Source organism: Eubalaena glacialis, chromosome 6 (assembly GCF_028564815.1).
Source record: "Eubalaena glacialis isolate mEubGla1 chromosome 6, mEubGla1.1.hap2.+ XY, whole genome shotgun sequence".
NCBI lineage: Eukaryota > Metazoa > Chordata > Mammalia > Artiodactyla > Balaenidae > Eubalaena > Eubalaena glacialis.
This window is the reverse complement of record NC_083721.1, coordinates 11465823-11487929: the sequence shown is the minus strand read 5'-3', so window position 1 is coordinate 11487929 and position 22107 is coordinate 11465823. Positions and strand designations below refer to the sequence as shown.

Here is a 22107-nt window from a genome sequence, read left to right as displayed (position 1 = left end):
GACCTGTATCGTTCTCTGTTTGGGTCTTTATGTTTATCACAATAAATGCTGTGTAATAAATAGCCATTAATTGATTTAAGCTGAACAGTTGAGCCTTTAAACATTTAGTTACTCTTTTATATTTACTGGATGGTAATCGTGACTGAACAAAAGTGTATAAGTTAATGTTCCAAGTGTTTTATTTACATTAAAACTCATTTTATCCTCCTTGTTAAAGAAAAACTTATTCTGACACTTGTTAAAACTATAAGGAAGACTTTATTGAAGACTATTGCAATAGAGGAGAGAGAACAGGCTCAACTCTGAGTATAACAAGGATGAGTGGGGATCTATAGCCAAGGAGCAGGGTGAAGGGGGTCAGTGGATGGAAATTTACTAAGAGGAGACATCAGGGTAGGGGGATTCTTGCTAAATTGACCTAGTACAGGGACTGGTACATCAAAGGCTGGAGATGAGGAACTCGATCAGATATCAGGTGTGATCAGATATCAGGGGTAGGGAGGGTCTGCTCAACTGCCTAGCAGGATTCTTGCTAAAACTGGTCTAGGCAGACTGAAGACAGCACAGGGCCAAGGCTGAGGCCTAGTCCAGAAGAGGGCTCAGAGCAGCCTGATTAAAGTTTGGTCAGGGGAAAGTCTTTGTCATTATGAGCTTTTAAATTAGGTACTATTATTACCTGCATTTTATAGATAAAGAATCTAAAGCTTAGAAATAGTCTAAATAACTTACACAAGGTCCACAGCCAGTAAGTACCAGAGCTGGATGCTTGCTGGATGCTTTCCATCTGAAGGCTTCAAACTGTTGATCATTTTCTGGACTGTGTCCTGCCTGTGATGGCTCAGTTAATTTTTGCTAACCTACTGTGAGAGTCAGTAGAAGTTTACCTCTCTTTTAGAATGACTCGTGGCCTTGCTGCTGTCAGTGCTGTTGTAAGGCCCATGATTTCCACTGGAGCAGCATACTCAGGTTGCAATAAAGAAGGAGATTTAAATGTTAGCAGCGTCATTAGAATTCCAGATAGATGGTGTGACTATCTATACACATTTCTATTTTCTTATATATTCAGCAGAATAACATTTTTCAGTCAGATTTCTGGATCTCACCTATTGAAATATGACCACAGAAGGGAGAAAAATCAATCTATTTCTCTGCCGAGCTCTTCACGTATGAGTGAGTTATCTTGTAAACTTTATGAATGGGCTGTTTTCTAAATGGTAGTAATTGAAAAAGACCATTTTTGTGTGATTTTCTCAATTTTCTATGAGAAATAAAAATTAAAAATCAAATAGCTTATATAGCTGCTGCTTCTGTGGTCTGTGTTCAAAGGAAGCCCTCTTTAGCATGAAGACAAGGTTCCTTAGATTGCAAGACATTTTGGAGGTTTCTCTCCACTACTGGGTTCCCATCCTATGTATAGCATTTCTTATATTCTCTTGTCCCTTTTCCATTCCTGCCATTCAGAATTATTGACTAGTCCTTGGATGCCTATTAAACTTTTATATGGTGCTTTGCCCATGCCCTTCGTGCTGTTCTTTAGTCTAGAATGCTGTTTCCTATGTATCTATATACTGCTATTAATTTCAATCACACTCATTGCTAGTTGTTCTGAAGAGTGACTTACTCTCTTGGGTGAGTTGGTAGCTTTTTTCTCTGGGCTTTCACAGTCCCGTGGGTTGTTTCATTTGATGCAAGGTATGGGAAGTAGTGACTGTGAATCATTGCACAAGCTTTAGATGAAGATTATATCAGTTCTTAATTGTTAAAAATAAAGTCACAGTAAACATCTTTGGCTATAGATCTTTGCATTTTGGATTATTTTCTTAAGGCAGATTCCCAGGAGTTGAATTATTGGTTACATGGATAAAGAATATTTTCCACTCTTGAAGCTTTGTCACATTGCTTTCCAAAGGAGATGTAACAGTTCGCCCTCCCACCAGCAGTGGGAGGGGGGCTCTAGTTGCTATACGGCTTTTAATATTGGAAATCTGCAATAATAACCTTATTTATTTCGAGGTTTTACTTCATTCCTTTGTGGTGAGCTTTCAAGCTGGATTGACCTTAATTAAATTGGCTCAAATTCCCAAGTAAAATGTCCCTCTGACAAAAACTTTCTAAGGTCCATTTTAAAGGTTGAGGTGTAAAGGAAATAAGAAAAGCTTTATCAGAGAGGGAATAAAAGGGTTAGTTTTATAATGTCCACGTAGATGAATGTTAATCAGTGAGCTGGGTATTGAATGAATTAACTTTTCTTCCCTTCAGTAACAATAGTTATCTTTTCAAAATCTTTTGATCGTTATTCGGAATTGTAAAGCTTAATAGCTCTACTGGATTTCACAACATTGAAGTCAACTGCAGTCAACTTGACATGTGCAAACATGCCTAAATTCTAATTCTGGATAAACTGAATTGGAATTCACATTTTGAGAATAAAATTGGCTTCTACAAAGGTTTTCATATTCTGAGAAGTTGAACCTTTTTAAAGAAAATACGAAATTGAGAAAAACTGGGATTTTCTTCTTTTTCAGTTTTGTTCCAGACCACAGTGTATTTGTGATTTTGTGTGTGTTTACCTTCTGAAAGCATCCTTTTTTTTTTTTTTTAATTATTTTATTTCATTTATTTTTGGCTGCATTGGGTCTTCGTTGCTGTGCACGGGCTTTCTCTAGTTGTGGCGAGCGGGGGCTATTCTTCGCTGCGGTGCGCGGGCTTCTCATTGCAGTGGCCTCTCTTGTTGTGGAGCATGGGCTCCAGGCGCGCGGGCTTCAGTAGTTGTGACACGTGGGCTCAGTAGTTGTGGCTCGCAGGCTCTAGAGCGCAGGCTCAGTAGTTGTGGCCCACGGGCTTAGTTGCTCCGCGGCATGTGGGATCTTCCCGGACCAGGGCTTGAACCCGTGTCCCCTGCATTGGCAGGTGGATTCTTAACCACTGTGCCACCAGGGAAGTCCTTTTTTTTAACATCTTTATTGGAGTATAATTGCTTTACAATGTTGTGTTAGTTTCTGCTGTATAACAAAGTGAATCAGCTCTGTGTATACATATATCCCCATATCCCCTCCCTCTTGCATCTCCCTCCCACTATTTGTGATTTTTAACAGAAACTTCCAAGCTTCCTTTCTGTACTTTAATGGTACAGATGGATCTACTTAAAGAAATTGAGTGAAATCCTCACTAAATAATAATGACCAGGATCCTTTTCAGCTTTTCTCTTTTTTCTCAGGCTTAAATATATTTCAGTGTAATTCAGTCAAGTGAAGTGAAATTAAAGATTGGAATCATGTATCTGTTGCCTTCTGAAACACTCTGGTTTTCTGTTGGCTGCTGTCTGTTGAGTGTTTTAGTGATGCTAATGTTATTGAACAGTTTTTTAGTCCTAAAACTTCCTTGTGTCGATAAATCTTGTGCTGCATAGAAGTCCTCTAGGTCACCTAGCAGGGTGCAGTTGGTTTTTGTTAATGACTGCATTGTCCTTTACTCTCATTCATGATACTCAGTGACTTTTCATTGATGTTGCAGTAAGGCTTTTCCCTTGGACTTCGCCCATTCTTCACACGTTGGTAAATAATCTTCAGCTGTAGCAGGAGGCAACCAGCATCTGTGCATGGATCAGGTTATCAACAGGTAGTTCTGTAGATTTCCTTTATCTCCTGATTGGGCAAACACTTACCAGTCCTTAGCAAAGACTCTACTGAGAGATTAAAACAAATCTCCCTTGAAGTTTCCACTTGCTGGCCTCAGGAGTTGGTCTAATTCTCATTGTTGTCCATTGTGGCACACTGCATCTGTGAAGATGTCAAAGGTGTGAAATATTCGCTGGCTTCTCAGTTGTGTACTCATTATCAAGGCTTACATGTAGCCAAATTTAATTTTGATGAATATATTCAAATGCAGAGCATTTAATCAACACTAGCACATGGTTTTTTTTTTGTACAGCATGTGTATGTTTCACTTCTTCTTTTACTATGATCTGTAAACTCATATTTAATTTATCCGGTTGCAGCTGTTGCACTATTTTTGTTGAACGAGGCTTAAAAATCTGGCAGGAGTCCTCCTTGCTTTCTTGCTCTTTTCAGTGTTGCAGTGCTGTTTTGCACAATCGGTGCTTTCTGGGTAGTTTCTTGACTTCTTTTCCAATGCTGAGGCTTTCTCTAAAACTTTTCTCTGCCTAGGCTTGACCACTGTTCCTGCAGCTGAACTGGTAAGACCAGGCTTGGTTGCTGCCTGTATTTGGAGGTTTACAAGTTAATTATCTAGCGATAAAGGGGAGAGTAGTCAACCAGTACACTGTTGATTTAAGACTAAGTGTGATATTATTTCTTGTGCTACGACAGGGAAGGTTATTTTAATATTTTCTTTTAAATGTGCATGTGCCTTGTAATGTGTTGAGAATTCAGTTTTTATTTGAAAGAAAACCTTTCGATCTTCTCTTTTTAGTGACCACCATATTTATCCACATGACACAGAGGACAACATTTTGTTCTCCCATTACCTAGTTCGTTACTTTTTTTTTAATGTGGTAAGTATTTACAATTACCTGTGAAATTTCAATTTTTGGTCACTTATTAATTTTTATTTGGGAAGCAACTGGAAAGTGAGTTGATAGTAGGTTAAATGTATATAATCTCATTAATTTGGCTGATAATCTTGAAATTCCAAAAGTTTTATATTTAAAAGAAAATTTAATCTGAAATGCCCTTCTCCCACTCATTGATTCTTTAGATTATTGTTTGCTCTTTGGTTCGGGGTAATCTGCTCTTTTCCAGGAATTACTTTTTCAACTTTCAATACCTTTCAGTGATAATGTTTTATTCTTAATGACCTTCTTGAAAATGAGACTTTCTGGAAGAAATGAAGTCCCTCATTTATTTTATTGAAGGCTTATGAATGGTTATCCTGTCTGCAGCTGTAGTGCTCTAGAATCCTATTTCTTAAAAAAAAAAAAAGTTAGACAAGCTATAAGTTAATGACTTACTTTTCAGATGTGACTTTGCAGCTAGTAGGTGGTCTAGAGGTGCAAATAAGCTTCAAAGAGGGGCTGGTTAATTTCCTTTTCTCTCTTAAAACAAGAATGCCTTTCTCTGTCTCTTTGTTCATTGGCCCTCATTTTTCAACTTTGTAGCTACATTTTGGTTTTATTGCTCCCCAATGAATTCTCTCCTATTGCAAATATTAAAGGAAGGGTGATTTAGAAGAACTGAGGTTAAAATCTGCTCCTTGAGCTCTATCGGCGACATTCCTTGGCGTTTCTCTTTGTGGAAAGTAAGCAGGACAAGTCCGCTGAAATGCCAGTGAGTGTTGCCAAGGGATGTGCTGACAGCTGGGCCTGACAGTGATTGCTGACCACTGGTCATTCCTGATGCATCCCCTTCTCACCTCCGTCCCCTGCCACCAACCCTTCCCCCAACAACAAAAATCTGGGAGGCACGCCTGTTCTCTTTTGAGAGGACAACTTGAATATTCACTACAGCTTCTCAGACAACGTTGACAATGTCTCTTTGAATTTAGTTCTCTTTTTTATTGGGTTCTTCACCCTTCATGCAGTTTTAAAGTTTTACTCATGAACAAGCTGCACGTCCTTACAGGTCATCTTGTTCAGCTTCAAACAGTAGCACATTTATAAGCTACATTGGAGGTCCATGACTTCAGACACGACAATTCGGCATTGATCAGGTTGGCTGTATGTTTGGGATTTGTCAGTTCTTTGTCCATTTATTGTTTGGCTTTCAGTACCTTTTCTCTGTGTTTCAAAAGAGCTTTGTTTACATCCTGCCTTTATGTGTAATCTTACAGGGCAACTTTCTGCCTTTTGTTCATCTCCTGCTCATTTTTCACAGGAGTGGAATTTGGTGTAAGACTTGCTTATAAAGCAGGGGTATAGGCTCTTCTGGTTGTTTTCCATTCATTGCAGACTTCTTTTTTTAATAAAAGAGATCTCCTTTTTTTTTTTTTTTAAGGTTTTCTAATTTAAAATTTTTAGAAATGTAAAGGCCTCCAAAAGTAAGAGGTGTGGGGACAATAGTTTGTTTTTATTTTTATTTTTTGCGATTCCTTTTAATTTTTATTCTCGAACAGGGACGAATATGGGTAGAACAGTGCCTTAAACCAGACCTTCACAACTCTCAAATATGAGACAGTATCATGATATCAGTATATTATACACTTTTATGTGTTCCTGAGAATATTTTTATATTTTTCAAGATATTTATACATATATTTTCATTTTTCTCCCACATTTTGACACTTTCCTTTCTTTCTCTATGTTTCATTGATGCCAAATTGCTAGAAATTTAAAATTTCTATTCTGTACCTTCCCATCCTGTAGGTCCTTTCACCTAAGACTAAACCTTTTGATCAACTTTACAACAAAATTTAAAAAAAATTTTTTTAATAAGTGAACTTAAAGTTTATTGCCTTAGTACCATGAAAATCTATTTCAAATAAATTAGCCTGAATATTGGGAAAGGACACTGTGAACTGGGTGTAGACAATAGACCTGTTAAAATGCAAGCCAAAAATGAAGTCTATTTTAAATATGAGGAAGAATAGGTCTTTTGTTTCCTTACCTCTCTGACCTCTGATACCTTCTAGCCAGCTTGCCTTTCTGTGGTGACGAAAGTAGTTTCCTGCAATCTAGAACTGTTGGAATACTGTAAATTTAAGGAGAATAGGTGGGAGAATGTAAGCCTAATTTGTTTATAATGTTCCATTGTACATAAAATGCCTTCTCTACCAAGGGTATGTCTTTAAATATTGAGACCAGGTGTTCTCTGGTTATGAATCCAGCAACATAAGTCAGTGGCGTGTTCACAGCACAGCCCAGGTCTCTGCCTCTCCTATAGCCTTTGCTTGTCTAATTGTTGGGACTCGTTTTCCTTATGTATATAAGATGATTCCAAGATTCTGTGAGGGAATGGGCATTAATTAAGTAAAAAACAGATACTGTATATTCATAATCTCCTTTTGGTCTTTCAGTCATTAATCCTTAACTGGCCCTGCTTTGGTTGTTAGAATTCTGCTAATTATTAGAATTGCATAATTGTGAGGATTTCTTTTTCTGTGAAGGAGTATATGTTTGAATTATCTCATTTCATCTTGATACTTCTTTTTATATTTACCCTTTCCCCCCTTTAATTTTAAAACATGTTAGAAAAATTTCAAACTTTCAGGAAATTCAGAAGAATAATGTGACATACCTGTTTTTAAAGACGTCTTAAATAGTTTAATTATTTAATATAAGGTTAAAAGTTTTAAATTATGCCAATAATTGAGTTTAGAAATTTTATTCCTCATGATTAGTTTTTGCCTTTTTTAGTATTTTAGTGTCTAAAATTTTAGTGTCTGTTGCGTGCTAGAAACCAGTTATACATGTTTCGTATTTGTATTTTGTTTTTTGAAATCATTTAATATTTTCTGAATAATCTCCCTTTATTTATGATAGCAAAACATTGGAAATCAAATAACAAACCTGTTTTAACAGTTTTTTATCATGCAAAGTGACATTTTAATAAATACTGTTTTAAGGATGATCTACCTATTTTATACATATACATTTATAGAGGTGTCTTCTACTTTAAATACATCAACATTTGGGATTTTAATGTACATAGTGAAACTAGGGGTCATATTTATTTTTTCAACTTTCTATAATCAGCTCTCATTTCTGAAGCTGAAATGAAGAAAGGTTGAAAACTTTTCTCAAACATGTTTTAGCTTTTGGCTTAAAAATCCTAACATTTAGCCAAGCCTTTCAAACTACTATTTACCTGTTTCTTGATTACTCAATATGTCTGAGTGTTTTTCTATCTTTTATATGTAAATATAGGAGTGTTTGCCTCACTCTAAAAATTAATATCTAAGCCAGCAACGTGTTTATGAAAGGTTTTACTAACTTTGGCAAAGTATGTATTATAATGTAAAGTGTGCAAAAGAAGGCACAGTTGTATATTGAGGAAATACAAATACTAAGGTGGGCACGCTTGTGTGCATGGTGGCTACCTTCTCTGCCTGTATGAACAGATCTTCCCCCCAGAAGCACTGCATCAGCTGCTGAGCTTTCTGCACTTGTTCTGGGGCAGTGGCCCTGCCTCCCTGCTTCCCAGGCAGCAGGGCCAGGCACCTTAGGGAGAAGAACACCCTTCTCTGTTTTCTTCCAGGTAGATTCCTACGTTTCTGTGTGTTTTCTTTGTAGGTAACACACCTTACCCCGCTGAAATCCCATCATATGGGTTGAACTTCTGCCTTCACTCACTCCTTTTTTGTTTTTTTAAACTGCTCTGTTGTTGTTGTTTTTTTTTTAATATAAGACTTTCAACTTCCATTTGATAAATGCTTACATTTTACTTTTCATATAAGAAGTAAAAGCTCCTTGGACTTATCTGGCAAAATTATTTTAAACTTATTTCCTGCATTCAGTTTCCTCTGTGGTCTGCTATGACACTTTAAAAAAACAGGACTTCCCTGGTGGCGTGGTGGTTAAGAGTCCGCCTGCCAATGCAGGGGACACGGGTTCGTAGCCCTGGTTCGGGAAGATCCCACATGCCGCGGAACAGCTAAGCCCGTGCGCCACAACTACTGAGCCTGCGCTCGCGAGCCACAACTACTGAGCCCATGCGTCACAGCTACTGAAGCCCACGCGTCTAGAGCCCATACTCTGCAACAAGAGAAGCCACCGCAATGAGAAGCCCGCGCACTGCAACAAAGAGTAGACCTGTTCGCTGCAACTAGAGAAAGCCCGCAAGCAGCAACGAAGACCCAACGCAGCCATAAATAAATAAATAAATTTATGAAAAACAAACAAACCCACTTGCTTTCCCTTCCCTCGTCTTTTTTGCTTTCCAGCGCTCTTATTGCTTGGGACAGTATCCTTTCACTCCCCACCCCCAGCTCCACCCTGGAAGGTTTACCAGGCTAACTACTTCAGGAATATTCCATTAAGTTCTTAATCCTGAAAGTATGAGGTTATATACGAGCACTGAAACAAGACTGACTCTCTGTTCCATCATTTAGAAAATTTTCAAACCTTCAGGAAATTTCAATGACTATATAAACTGTGCCTTTGTTTCCACATCCCTAAGATGGGATAGTAATATTATTTAACCCGTAGTGTTGTTAATTGGATTAAATTGGCTAATACAGGTCAGGTGTGTTAGTAGCATTTAGTAATACAATTTTAGTGAATTATTATTTGTCACCTACGTTTTCTCTCTCTCTCTCTCTCTCTCCCTCTGCCCACACACATACACACAGATTTTTGATGTGATTTTTCCATCCCCTGTTTAATTATAAACTCCTTTTTACCCCCAGCTCTCTTGAGGTATAATTGACAAATTAAAAGTTTATATATTTAGGGTGTACAGCATTCAATATGTGTATACATTGTGAAATGACTACCACAGTCAAGCTAATTAACACATCCACACCTTATCTACCATTTTTTTGTGTGTGTGGTGAGCACACTTAAGATATATTCTCTTAGCATATTTCAAGTATACAATACAGTATTATTAGCTGTGGTCACCATGCTACACGTTAGATCCCCAGAACTTACTCATCTTATAACTGAAAGTTTGTATCCTTTGACCAGGTCTCCTCATTCCTTACTCCCACCCCTGGCAAGCACTGTTCTGCCTTATGATTCTATGAGTTTGGCTCGTTTAGATTCCACATATAAGTGAGATCACATAGTATTTGTCTTTCTGTGTCTGGCTTATTTTACTTAGCAAAATGTCCTCCAGGTTTAACCATATCACAAATGGCAGGATCTTCTTTTATTAAGGCTGAATAATATTGCATTGTATATGTATCCCACGTTTTCTTTATCGATTTATACATCCGCAGACACGTTTCCATGTCTTGACTATTATTAATAATGCTGCAGCAAACATGGAAGTTCATATATCTCTTCGAGATAATTTCATTTCCTTTGGATATATATCAAGAGGTGGCATTGCTGGATCATATGGTAGTTCTATTTTAATTTTTTGAGGAACCTCCATACTGTTTTCCACAGTGGCTGCACCAATTTACATTTCACAACAGCAGTGCACAAGGGTTTCCTTTTCTCCACATCCTCACCAGCATTTGTTATCTCTTTTTGATAATAGCTTTCCTAACATTAGTGAAGTGATATTTAATTGTGATTTTGATTTGCATTTCCTTGACCATTAGTGATGTTGAGCACCTTTCCAGTGTACGTGTTGGCCATTTGTATGTCTTATTTGGAAAAGTGTCTGTTCAGGTCCTTTGCCCATTTAAAAATTGTTGTTGTTGTTATTATTATCATTATTTTTCTATTGAGTCAAATGAGGTCATTGTAAACTTAATTATATTAAGTATTCTTGCTCAAAAGCTGTATTGTCTGTCCATTATTTGTTCTATCCCTTCCATTTTTTTTAACTTGAGCTTGAAGTTGAGTCTTTTTTTATGTGTGTTTTAAAGATAAAATACTTGTTGAAAGTTATTGGAAATAACTACTTCTCTTAAGAAGATAGTCCAATGTAGATATTCTAGTTTGTATTCAACTGCTAGGATTGCCAAACTCTTGACTTTTATTTTTAGAATTTTCTTTGTGGCTTGTGACCTAATGGGAAGTATCAATACACTAAACTACATGTATTTAAAGTGCACAGTTTGGGCTTCCCTGGTGGCACAGTGGTTAAGAATCCGCCTGCCAATGCAGGGGACATGGGTTCGAGCCCTGGCCCGGGAAGATCCCACATGCCATGGAGCAACTAAGCCCGTGCGCCACAACGACTGAACCTGCGCTCTAGAGCCTGTGAGCCACAACTACTGAGCCCGCGAGCCACAACTACTGAAGCCCGCACACCTAGAAGCCGTGCTCTGCAACAAGAGAAGCCACCCAATGAGAAGCCCACGCACTGCAATGAAGAGCAAAGCCCGCACGCAGCAACAAAGACCTAACGCAGCCCACCCCCCCAAAAAATTAATTAATTTTAAAAAAAAGTGCACAGTTTGATCAGTTTTGACATATGGATATACCTGTGAAACCATCACCATTATCACGATAGCAAACATTTCCATTCCTCCCCAAAGTTTTCCTGTGCCTCTTTGTAATTTTATATTCTGTCCCTTCCTCTACTCTCATCTCCTGGCAATCACTGATTGGTTTTCTATCACTATAGAGTAGTTAATATTTTCTGCAAGTTTTACAAAAATGGAGTTATACTGTGTGTGTGTGTATACCTGCTTCTTTCATTAAGCATAGTAATTTTGACATTCATGCATATTATTGCTTATAGCAACAGTTGGTTCCTTGTTACTGCTAAATAGTATTTCATTGTATGGGTATATCACTGTTTATTTATACATTCATCAGTTGTTTGGGTTGCTAGTTTTTGGCTCTTAAAAATAAAGTTGATATGATATGTGTAGAAATCTTCCTGTGGATAGAAATCTTCATTTCTCGTAGCTAAATATAGAGAAGTAGAGTGGCTGGGTTGAATGGTGGCTGTATAATTTTTTAAGAAAACTGTTGCCCAAAGTGATTATACCATCTTACATTCCCACCAGCAGAGTCTAGCTGTTCCACATCTTTGCCTGCACTTGGTATGCTCAGTCTTTTTCATGTTTGCCATTCTATTGGAAACATAGTGGCACATCACTTTGGTTTAGTTTCCCTAATGGCTAATGATGTTGATCACCTTTTCATGTGTTTCTTGGCCCTTTCTGAGAGTTATTTTGTGAAGTGTCTGTTCACATCTCTTATCAATTTCCTCACTAAGTTGTTTGTCTTACTATTTAATTTTAGGTTGCAAGAGTTCTTTATATATTCTGAATACAGCTCCTTTGTCTGATGTAGGTGTTGCAAATGTTTTCTCCCAGTCTATGGCTTGCCTTTTTGTTTTCTTAATGAGCTAACATTTCACTTTGATGAAGCCCAATTTCCCACTCTCTCTCTTTTTTAAAAAATAAATCATGCTTTTTTGTGTTCTAAGAAATTGTTGCCTAGCCCAAGGGTCATGAAGATATTCTGTCTTTTAGAATCTTTTTGTGTAAAACTATATGGTTTTAAATTTAGGCCAAATTTAAATTTTGATCCATTTTGAATTAATTTTTGTGTATTTTGTGAGGTAGGATTGGTGTTCCCCCCTCCCGCCTTCACCACCTCCCCATATCCAGTTGATCTACTTCAGTTTGTTGAAAAGACTTTTTTCCTCCAGTGATTTGCCATTGCCAAAAATGAATTCACCAAACATATGTAAATCTATTTCTCAACTCTTTGTTCCATTGATCTGGTATGTCTGTCTTTACATCAGTCCCAAAAGGTCTTGGTTATTACATTGCTTTTTTAGTAAATCTTGAAATCAGGTAGAATAAATCCTCCAATTTTGTTCTTTTTAAAAATTGCTGTGGTTATTCTAGGTCCTTTGCATTTGCAAGTAAATGTCAATATCAGCCTGCCAATTTCTACTCAAAAGCCTGCTGCAGTTTTAATTGGAATTGCACTGAATATATAGATCCATTTGGCGGGACTTGCCATTTTAGCAATATTGAATCTTTCTATTAACATAGTATATCTCTCCATTTATTTAGGTCTTCTTTAATTTTTTTTTAAGCAATATTTTGTAGTTTTCAGCGTAGAGACCTTGGCCTTGGATGTCTTTTGTTAAATTTATACCTAGGACTTTTACATTTTTTTGGCACTGCTGTAAGTGGGATTGTTTGTCTTAATTTCAATTGCCAATTATTTGTTGTTCATATATAAGAATTCAGTTGATATCAACCTTTCATCCTGTGATTTTGCCAAATTCACTTATTGTACTATTTTGTAGATTCCTTGGGGTTTTCTGTGTAAACAATTATATCATCTGTAAATAGAGTTTTATAGATTTTTAAAAAAATCTATATGTCTTTTTTTTTTTTTTTGGTCTGTTTGTTTTTCTTACCTTATTTCAGGGCTAGAACCTTCAAAACAATGTTGAATAGAAGTGGTAAAAGCAGGTGTCCTTGCCTTCTTCCTGATCTCTGGGGGGAGAAATTTAGTCTTTAACCTTTAACTATGATGCTAGCTGTAGGTTTTTCATAGATGCCCTGTATCTGTTTGAGGAAGTTTCCTACTAATCTTAGATTTCTGAGAGTTTTTATCATTCCTAGGTGTTGAGGTTTTGTCAAGGCTTTTTTTCCCACATTTATGGAAAAACGATCATATGAGCTTTTTGGTTTATTCTGTTAATATGGTTGATTACATTAATTTATTTTCAAATATTAAATTAACCTTGACTTCTGCATAAACCCTTGGTTACGTTTTTGCCAACATATATCCTTTTTTATATATTTTTGAGTTTCAGTTTTGAATTCTTCTTTGGTGAAGAATTTTTGCATATTCTTTACAATCTTGTTCTGTAATTTTGGGGGGATAAAGCTCAAAAGACGTATGACTTGTCAATTTCAAGGACATTATGAAGATTAAGTGAGGTGAAACACTAAAATTTTTTGGAAAATTATCAAGCTTACCTATATAATATATTGACTGAGAAATAGTGGAAGAACAGAATAGCAGCTGTAGTTTTTAAAGGGAATTGGCAGTGAGAAGTGGCCTGCTTCATAACTGGACTCAGTTCATTGTGGTGGCTTGACCACATGTGTTTTCTCTTCTCCTTCCCTGATGTCTGCCATAATCACATAGGCAGCTAAAAGATGTTAACTCCTAAGGAAAAAGATAATAGTAGAGAAGATATTGACAGAAGTAGAGAATAGACAGTAGAGAAGATAGTGACAGAAGATTTTTTTTAATATAAATTTATGTATGTATGTATTTATTTATTTATTGGCTGTGTTGGGTCTTCGTTGCTGCGCGCGGGCTTTCTCTAGTTGTAGCGAGCAGTGGCTACTCTTCATTGTGGTGCACGGGCTTCTCATTGCAGTGGCTTCTCTTGTTTCGGAGCACAGGCTCTAAGTGTGTGGGATTCAGTAGTTGTGGCACACAGGCTCAGTAGTTGTGGCTCGCGGGCTCTAGAGCGCAGGCTCAGTAGTTGCGGCGCACGGGCTTAGTTGCTCCGTGGCATGTGGGATCTTCCCAGACCAGGGCTTGAACCCGTGTCCCCTGCATTGGCAGGTGGATTCTTAACTACTGTGCCATCAGGGAAGTCCCCAGTGACAAAAGATTTTGACAATTTTTTGTAAAAAGAAACATAACTTTGGAAAAGAGTGTTAATTTGAGTTCAGAGGTGGATAAACAGTGCCTACAAATAAAGATGAGGTCAAGCCAGCTTGTCCCAGGCTCAGAGTGCTTGGAGGCTCCTGGCATTCCTTGGTCAGTTTTGCAGCTGAAAATCGAAATTCTTCAACAGTCTGTGTTTCAGACATTTTGAACTATTCTCTCCTGCACCCCCAGCAGACAGGTGACTATGTCAGCCCCCTTCCTCTGGGGAGATGTGAAGAGCACTAGGCCAGAGATGCTCCAGACTAGAGGGGTGAAACATGGGGTTGAAAATAAAGGGATTGTATACAAGTCCACCCACTGAAGTATAGGCCCCTCACTTCTTTCTCCCTTCTCCACTCCTCCCCAGAAGCCAGCTGGAATACCACATCTAGCTGAATAGCTTCAATAGAAAAAATCTACCTACTGACATTTGGAGATATCCCAATGAACAGGTGACTAGATATATCTGATCATCATAGGGAGAAGCCCATCAATTAACAAACCTGCCACCCACGCCCAGCTTCTGAGCATTGTTTTAGTGCCTCCCTCTTAAGTATGAAGGTGCAGGGCTTCCCTGGTGGCACGGTGGTTGGGGGTCTGCCTGCCGGTGCAGGGGACATGGGTTCGAGCCCTGGTCTGGGAGGATCCCACGTGCCGCGGAGCGGCTGGGCCCGTGGGCCACGACTGCTGAGCCTGCGCGTCTGGAGCCTGTGCTCTGCGGCAAGAGGGGCCGCGACGGTGGGGGGCCCGCGCACCGCGATGAAGAGTGGCCCCCGCTCGCCGCAACTGGGGGGAGCCCTCGCACAGAGACGAAGACCCAACACAGCCAAAAATAAATTTAAAAAAAAATATGAAGGTGCATCCAAGGATCACCAGATATATGAGGAAAGCCTCAAAAGTGAAAGAGAATGACCCCAAACGAACTATCAGTGAGCAAACAAAAAAGGAATCAAATGATGCAAGAAACAAGAAAACTAAAGAGTAAAATGAAAAAAAAAAAATCAGAAGAATAAAAGAAGTTGTGTCCATTTAAAAAAGAGAGGGGGGAGAACACTAGGAATAAATAGTTGAGAACAAGATAGAGCTTTTGGAATTTTAAAATTCCATAGACAGATGAAAGTGAGGAGTATTAGGGCAAAGGGACTGTCACTTTTTAATTCTAAATTTATCTAATTTTTTTCTGTTACTATTTAGTATTCATTTTCAACTGTGTGCATTTACCATGTTGTTTAGTTAAACATAAGGAAAAATATTAAGTTTGGATTTTTTTAGTTGGGGAAGAGGACTGGCTTGGTTTCACGTTGACTGTTCATGAGCAAATAATGCCTGATGGGGATCTTTGAGCCTGGGTTTGTGTTTGGTATTCTGGGCAGACATTAGTGTAATATGCATTTTAAAGCAGCAATTGCAGACAGTGTTTTTCATAAGAGCAACACAGGCTGTGGAGTTTGCTGCCCCTGCTCAAATCCAGCTTGGTCACCAAATGTGTGATGTTGTTCTAATTACTTCACCTCTCTGATTCTCATTTTCTTCGTGTATAGTATGGAATGGTAATATAGTACCTATGTCATAGGGCTGTGATACGATGGAAAGAGATAAGGGACTTCCCTGGCGGTCCAGTGGTTAAGACTCAGCGCTTCCACTGCAGGGGCACAGGTTCGATCCCTGGTCAGGGAACTATTGCGCATGATGCACAGTGCAGCCAAAAAAAAAAAACGGAGAGATAAGACAGTGCGCAGCATGTACTAAGTGCTCATTAAAAAGAGCAGTTGTTGTAACCATGAAGCAGATGGACTAGTATATGTAGATGGTTAGAAAAAAGATATATTTAAAAAATAACAAATACAACAATACAGTTAATGAGATAATAGGCTGTCCCGAGCTAATAGTATCACTCACCAGACTGAAAGCTTCTTGTTGCCGGAGAGTCTTTGGTTCACATTCCTCAGTGCCCATCATTGCACCTGGGACTGAGAAACTGCACAGAGAAGGAATGAATGAATGAACCCTTAGTTGTAACATTCATTTGCCGTGCTATTCCCTAACTCTAGTATCAGTCTTCAGGTCATTAAGACAGCGTGTTAGTGTGTTTATAAGTACCTAGGAGTGAAGTTTTCATAAACTTAAATGTTGCATTTCAATTACAGGCGTCGATTAGCAAGGTGAAAGTAACAGAACCATGGCTCAGTTTCCAACACCTTTTGGTGGTAAGTTTTCAAAGATTTTCCTTTTTTAATGTACTTTGGAATCGCATTTTTAAAAACTTAGTATTATGGCAAATTTCAAATATTCACATAAGTAGAGGGAATAATATAATCAACCCATCATATAGTTTCAGTGATTATCAATCAACTAATGGCCAATATACTTTCACCTGGATTCTTTTGAGCATCTCTCATATATCAGATCATTTCATCCACAAACACCTTAGTGGGTGTTTCTAAAAGATAACACTTTTAAAGATATAACTACAATACTGTTAACACTCCTGTAAAGTTACTAGTAATTCCTTAATGTCTTCAACTATCAAGTCAGTGTTAATATTTTCCCTGATAGTCTTTAGATATTTTTCGTTGTTGTTGTTACGGTTGGTTGGTTCAAATCAGGATCCGAACAAGACACATACATTGCAATTAGTTCATGTGTCTCCTAAGTTGCTTTGTTAGTGAACCCTTCTCCATCCCTGTTTTTTTGGTTTTTTGTTTTGCAATTTATTTGTTGAGGTGACTGGGTCATTTATTTTGTACTTTTTCTTTAGACTGGATTTAAAGCATGACATTTTTGTTTTACTTTAGTTTATCTGCTTGAAACATCAATCTGCATAAAATGTGTTTTTCAGGTAATTTTCCCTAAGATTATTAAGAAAGTGTTAAATGTTGGTTTTGCTTACTGGCCAAGTTTTGTTTTGTTTTATTTTGTTTTGTTTTAAAGAGAGCATGCCATATGAATGAATTTCTCTTGGCAGCTGTCGAACCTAGCCACCATGAAGAGAGTAAGGCAGCATAAAGCCCCATCCCTGTGATCACATCTGTAAAAGTCTCTGTGAGATTCTAGTACAGAAGTCTGCAACCTTTTCAAAACCATTAGTCTTACTGTTTTATTTTCTGTTTTGTTTTTGTCCCCCTTCTTAATTACTGAGCAAGTTTTTTGTTTGTTTTGTTTTGCTTGTTTGGTGGGGTTTGTTTCTGTTTGACAGATTTTGACAGGGCAATAGAAGTTGCAGGACTGTAAGGCCTGTGAGGGAAGGGATCTGATCTATTTCGGTCACCATCTTATCCCTAATGTCTAATGCAGTGTGTGGCACATAGGAGGTGTTCAGCAAGTCTGTTTTCAGTGGCTGAATGAATTGCTGCTCTGCCTGTCGCTGTCATATCAGACCCTGCAGAGAAGGGAGATTTCAGTGTTTAGACATTTTGCTTGTATGCTAGGCACCTTCACATACTGTCTGTTCCCACCTTTTGGGAAAATGTCTGAACTTTTGAAATCCTTCTACCTATGTAATCTAGAGTTATTTGGTGAATTCGTTTGAGAAAACCTAACACCAAAGTGAGGACAGTCTCAGAAACAAGGGGATATCTGGTCAGTCCAAGAACTGAAACTGAAGAAGGACCTAAACCCTGTTCCCTTTGGTTTGCCATTGTTTTTTTCAGGATACCCATTTTTAAAAACAGCTTCAGTGAGTTATAATCTACATGCCATAAAATTCACTACAATCTAGTATTTGAATATTTTATCACTCCAAAAAGATTTTCATGGAATCACATAGGATACTAATTTAGTGAAGCTCAATTTTTCCATAACTTTCACTTGCGGCATTTAAGACATCTGAAAATACTGTTTTAAATTAGACTGTTGATTTGTATATCAGTCTGTTCATGTAAATAAATGATGATTATTAACATGTCTTCATACAGTCCTGCTAACTACAGGGTTATAGGACAAGTTTTTAAAAAAAGAATTTGTGCTAATATCTTTTTTTTTTTTTTGGCCTGCTTTACTCTTAGTTTTCTTTTTTTTTTCCTTTAAAAAATTTTTATTGGCGTATAGTTGATTTACAATGTTGTGTTAGTTTCTGTTGTACAGCAAAGTGAATCAGTTATACATATACATATATCCACTCTTTTTTAGATTCTTCTCCATATAGGTCATTACAGAGTATTGAGAAGAGTTCCCTGTGCTATACAGTAGGTCCTTATTAGTTGTCTGTTTTATATATAGTAGTGTGTATATGTCTACTCTTAGCTTTCTAACTTTATATTCAAAACTTCCAAGGACAAACAGATGTTAACTTATCAAATCATTTATAACATACTGACAGTATCTTAAGGTACTGTGGAAACTGTGGGTGTGAGCACTTTGTTTTTCTTTTCTCATTGAATAATTTCTTTGTCTTTTCTTTGGATTGTAGGTAGCCTGGATATTTGGGCCATAACTGTAGAGGAAAGAGCAAAGCATGATCAACAGTTCCATAGTTTAAAGCCAATATCTGGATTTATTACTGGTAATTGGAGTCAGTATTTTTATATTTTTACTTATCGTAGTGCATATATCTGTGGAAAATCTATTATGCAGAGCGAAGGTGGGCACATGTGATCAAGGATACACTTTGCCTATTTTGCCTTAACCTGGAGTCTGTATTTTTACAGTTGCTTCTCCTCCAATGCACTCAAGTCTTTTTTGCAGTTTTTAATGGATGCCAAGTCACTGTTTTAGGCATATCACTGATGGGAATTGGTTAAGATTAATGGACCACATTCTTTAAGTAATTGTAGCATTGGACTGTGGTCCTTGAGCAAAAACACTTCCTTAATTCTGATCTTGAACTGGCTTGAGTAAATTAACAGATGATGAACATTAAAAAAAATTTTTCTTATTGTTATGTCCTTAAAGATCCTTTTGTACTTTGCTTTTTCTAATCTCTTTCCTGTTTGATTACTTTTCGGGAATTAGCTTTAGAAAAAATGGGATCTAGATTTCCTGGGAACTTGCTTTTGTGTGTATTTGTTTCAGTTCTCTTTAACTTACTATTTTCTTAGTCCTCCATGTGATTCTTTTAATCATTGTTACTAAATCTCCATAAATATGTTAGAAGTACCAAAAATCTGAAGTGTAGGTAAATGGGAATGGCAAAGAACTCTTTTGTAAAGTAGAAGTATGGGTCATCAGTTTCTTGAGGATTTCTGTAGGTTCACTTTGTTGTAATGTGTAGCTGTTACCGTCTTAATTACTAGCAGATTAATTAAAGTGGACAGTCTACCCCCTACACAATGGTAGGCCCTTTTTGAGATGATTTTTTTTTAAGTGTTACATTCTAAAGTCAGTGCTGGTGGATTCATTTTACTGTTATTTATACACTTATCATTTGGCTTTTAAAATGTATTCAGTTCAGTATTTACAGGATTATTAACCTCTTTCTTTTTGTAATTTTGCCATAAGTGGTTTTCTGTCAGCTGCTGTTTTCTTCTAAAACTTTTTCCATTTAATTTACAGGTGATCAAGCTAGAAACTTTTTTTTTCAATCTGGGTTACCTCAACCTGTTTTAGCACAGATATGGTAAGTTGGAACTTCATACAAGCAGAAGGTTATAAACTAGTCCAGTAATATCTAATCTTAATTTCTTAAGTTACAGAGGAGAACATGTATTTCTAGTCTGAAATACCCCACTACTTTTACCAGAGAAGTACTTCTGAAAAGTGTCTTTCTGGTAGGGAACTTTAAGAAAAAAAAAAAAAAAAAGTGGTGACATTTGCAAGGTAACTGTTACAAAGTTGAATTTCCAGTTGAGAAATCTACATTTTGTTATTTTCTCACCACTTTGTTTTTTTTTGTTTGTTTGTTTTCTGGGGTTTTTTTGGCCATACCATGCTGCCTGTGGGATCTTAGTTCCCCACCAGGGATTGAACCCATGCCACCTGCACTGAGAGCACAGAGTCTTAACAACTGGACTGCCAGGGAAGTCCCTTTCTCACCACTTTGTTTTACCTTCATCCACATCACCCATATTCGTCTAAATGTTCCACATTTCTTGCTTTATAATGTGATAGTTCTGTATCTTTCATTGAATAAAAGGTAAAGAAGATATTTGAGGGTTAATAATGGAATAACCAGTGAAAGAATGAAATAACCAGTATTCATTACAGTGTTGTACAAGGTGAGCACATAAAAAATATTTTTGAATCCCTTGATTAACTAGCACAAATAAGTGTTCAGTCTTTTGAAACCACAGGAAAGAAAGAGAATGAATGAAAAAGACTGGCAAATACAGTTTTGGATTCTAGGTTTATGACTTTTGGAAGCCATGCTGAATTCTTTGACCAAGAAACCACGTTTTCCTGCAGTGTATGGTTCTTAACAGTTAGTACATCATTTCCCTGGGTTTGTTAGTGTTGTGGTGGCAGCTTGTTACTGTGAAAAGAACACATGATTTGTAGTTGAATCCCATCTGTACTACTTTCTATCTTTCTGATTTGGAACATGTACTTACCCCCCCTCAGCCTCAGTTTTCACATCTAGAAAATGGGAAGACACGTTTCCTTACAGGGTCATTGAGTGGATTAGCAGAGAAACTGTATGTAAAGGACTTAGTGTGGGCCCTGGCACATAATAGAGCCTCAAAACAAAACCCCAGAAAGGTACTGGGCTGGCCAAAAATGTTCGTTCGGATTTTTCTGTAAGATGTTATGGAACGCAAAAATAAAGATTGACATAGTTCCTTGTTGCCTTTAAGCAGAGTCTACAGAACATAGTCTAAGCTTGATTATAAGTGTCGTCAGTATGAAAATCATTTACTATGTTCTGAAATAGCAAAACTTTCATGGGAAATTATATATTATTTGTGTGTGGATTTATTTGAATTGAAATTAAATGATACCAGATTCCTGTGCTTTTTTTGGTGTCTGCTTTATTTTCTTTTCCCCGGTTGTCAGCATATGAGCTGCCAGACTGTCTCTTTCAACTATGATACCCTTTTAGTGCTAACGTCTCATCTACTTTGAAGTAGAAAATTCAGATAACCAAGGTTTTTGGAATTACTTTTATTATTATTTTTTTTAAATTAATTAATTAATTTTTGGCTGCGTTGGGTCTTCGTTGCTGTGGATGGGCTTTCTCTAGCTGTGGCAAGCGGGGGCTACTCTTCGATGCGGTGCGCAGGCTTCTCATTGCAGTGGCTTCTCTTGTTGCAGAGCACGGGCTCTAGGCTCACAGACTTCAGTAGTTGTGGCACACGGGCTCAGTAGTTGTGGCACACGGGCTTAGTTGCTCCACGGAATGTGGGATCTTCCTGGACCAGGGATCGAACCCGTGTCCCCTGCATTGGCAGGTGGCTTCTTAACCACTGTGCCACCAGGGGAGTCCCTGGAATTACTTTTAAAGTAAAGTAAAAGAGACACACACACACACACACACACACACAGAGGGAACACTCATGTACTTGTGAGCACTGGGGCACTGACCTGTTGGTTAAGTGCCTAAGTCTAAATGCAAGAAACTTATGACATCTGTGTTAAATTTCTTTTTGCTCTGTGTTCTGCTGTGTGATTGTTTTTCACACCGTCAGCCAAGATCACTCACTAGAATCTTCCTTTCCCAGACTTAGCTTCCTTCACTGAATTCTGCTTTTATACTGTATTTCCAATCTATGAAGGTTCATTCAAGAAGCAGTCTTGTAATGAATACTCTGCTGCAAGGAAATCTCACTTAACATTTATTCATTCAACAGTGGAAAAATATTTATCAGATGTCTACTATGGGCCTGTGCCTGTTGTAGGTGCTGGGAATACAGCTGTGAAAAAAACTGACAAAATTTGTGCTTTCATCGAAATTGCAATCCAGTGGAAGGAGATGGTCAATAACAGCATAAAAACTGTCACATGTTAATAAGTGTAATGGAGAAAAATAAAGTATTATTTAGTAAATTTCAGTTCTTTCAATTAAGACAGTTAATTTT

At 37.5% G+C, this 22107-nt stretch overlaps 1 protein-coding gene across 4 annotated transcripts in view; it reads left to right on the top strand.

The window, feature by feature from the left end:
• The window catches only part of ITSN1 (intersectin 1), a 219550-nt gene that overhangs the window by 42915 nt on the left and 154528 nt on the right, over window positions 1–22107 (top strand). For 3 of the 4 annotated variants that reach the window (XM_061193965.1, XM_061193964.1, XM_061193963.1), the window contains exons 1-2: window positions 18588–18659; window positions 19649–19712. The exons of the other annotated variant lie outside the window; for it this stretch is intronic. The gene's annotated coding sequence lies outside the window, so the exon portion shown is untranslated. Of the gene's footprint in view, window positions 1–18587; window positions 18660–19648; window positions 19713–22107 lie in introns of those variants that run through there. 4 annotated transcript variants of the gene reach the window in all.